A 2,500-nucleotide genomic window follows, 5' to 3' on the forward strand; every position below is an offset into this window, starting at 1 on the left:
TATATGTATAAGTGAAATTAGGAGAAGCACAAGTTTATATCATTTCTTTCTTACGTACATATGTATATTTATATAAGTATGTATATGTGTGTGTGAGTATGTGAGTGTTTATATATATATATATATATATATATATACACACATGAGTTAGCGTAATGATAGCCTCCCTTGTCAATCTAGTATGCTGGTGAACCCATCAAAATAGCTTCCTTTCTTTATTGTTTCCTTGTTTTAACTCAGGATATGAGGCAGAGCCCATGACTTTTTACAATGCGATTGAGACTGGTGGAAGAGAGAGATGAAAGGAAGTGTCTGTAAATTAGTGTCACGACCCAGATGCTTGCAACTGAGTGGATTCTGCTAAAGTTACCCAAGGGGTTAAACCGGCCGACAAATTATATCTTACACCCCAAAATGTCATATCTGACATTCTTAGTTCCACCAATCTATTCCCTTGGGTGGTACATCTTCTGGACTCCGAAAAGGTGAAAGGAAAATTGAATTCGGTAGGATTTGAATTCAGAGTACAGAGAGCTGTAACAATTATATCGAGGCTTTCCTCCCTTCGCCCTAATGTCTCTGTCAGTTCACTGCCTTGCAACATAGATCGCCGCACATTTGGGCGGGATGGTAAATGATAGAAATTAGAGAGAACAATAGAACAATATAAACTAAATATATGTTGTGCATATATCTAAAGGAGAAAGTGATCAAATTATTATGACGGAAGGCAATATGCTTTTTATCTCTGAGAGAGAAGATGATACGGAGTATGCTGGAGCTCGCTTCATTCTGTATAAAGAGGCTACGCTTGCCTCCACTAAATGGAAACCTTTTGTTGATAACAGAATGTTTTTAATGAAATGTAAAGCTAACCATTGTAACAGTAGTTTTGTTGTTTGTTTCACACCAATAAATAATGCAACAGATGAAGAACAAGATTTTCCTGCCAATTCTTGGAGGAAGGAATTGATATAATATCAGCAAGAGATATGAAAATTATTATTGGAGATCTAAATGGGAAAAGCTGACAATAGCTACTAAGGTATGGAAACAGAGGATGAGTATCCGTAGGCTTGACATTGCTAAATGAATATAGTATAAGATTGATCGGCTTCTGTACTGTGCAGCCAGCAATCTTATCATAAGAAATGTTTTGTTTAAACAGGAGGACATTCATAAACACATTTGAACATCTAGAGATAAAAAATATTGTAATCAAATAGATGTTATATTGATAAATCGGCCTCAAGATTTCTGTTTAATGTTAGAATATATCAAGGCATAGATATCGGAAGTGCTCATCTATTAGTGATACGGAAAGAATCGATTTAATATTAGAAGCTAATGAAAAGGAAGAACAGATTAAGCAGGCTGGTTCCTGAGAATTTGAAGGATGGTACAATTTACCCTTTGCCTGTCCAAAGCATTTTTATGAGTTTGTTCCAAACGTCCATGCTTGTTTTCAAATGTTTAGTCAGCCCTCGTTTCATACGTCCTGGTTGGTACAAAACTTTTCTTTCATAAAACCCAACTTACTCTGGTGGTTGAAAAAAAATTGGGAATGTGTATTATGATGCAACGATGCCAAGAAAAGGTGTCCTGGGTATCAAATTCGATATACAAGTCAGGCAAAGAGTTAAAAATGAATTTGTAATTGAATGTCAGAATTGAAATGTAGTTGCTGAACTTCTAAAAGAAAACGCTGAGGACATCAATAGCGTATGGAAAAATGAAGCCAAGGATAAAAAGAAAATAGATTTTGGATGAAACATAACAAGCTACTGAGGAACGAAAAGAGAAGGAACGAATATAAATTATTGAAAGTTAGGAAGCGAATAATATAGGATATGAGACCGATTTGATGTCACTGATTCGACGCTGACTTATTTGACAAATACTGTAATGCTTCCCTCATTCTATTCTCACTTCTTCTTTATATGCATATTTCTCTTTATGTATATGAGGAAAGGGTACGTGTTCAATTAATTTGTAATTTTTGTCTCTCCCTCCCCCTCTTTCTCTCTCGCTATCTCCACCCTCTCTCTCTCTGTTTCTCTCACTCTTTATTTCTGTATGTGTCCATGTGTGTTTATGTCCTGGGTAAATGTCTACTACTATAGACGTTAAGTTACGGAGAAACTTACCTGAAGTGCCGCCCCCACTCTTTGTCCCTACACCGTTTGACAATCAATGCTGATTATTTACATTCTCATCATACGTATGTGTTTATATGTATGTGTGTGTGTGTGTGCACACTTTTGTTTGTTCCCATAACGCTTTACAACCGATGTCTGTTTGTTTACTTCATCGTAATTTAGCGGTTTGGCAGAAACGTCCGATAGAATGAATAACAGGTTTAAAAAAAAAATGATACGTCCTGGGGTCGATTTGTCTTACTAAAATCCTTGAAGGTGGTGCCCCAGCATGGCTGCAGCCCAATAATTGAAATAAATGCATGATAAATGGAAATTATATCATATGACTTTATGATAACATA

This window comes from Octopus bimaculoides, chromosome 7 (assembly GCF_001194135.2).
Source record: "Octopus bimaculoides isolate UCB-OBI-ISO-001 chromosome 7, ASM119413v2, whole genome shotgun sequence".
In the NCBI taxonomy this organism is placed as follows: Eukaryota; Metazoa; Mollusca; class Cephalopoda; order Octopoda; family Octopodidae; genus Octopus; species Octopus bimaculoides.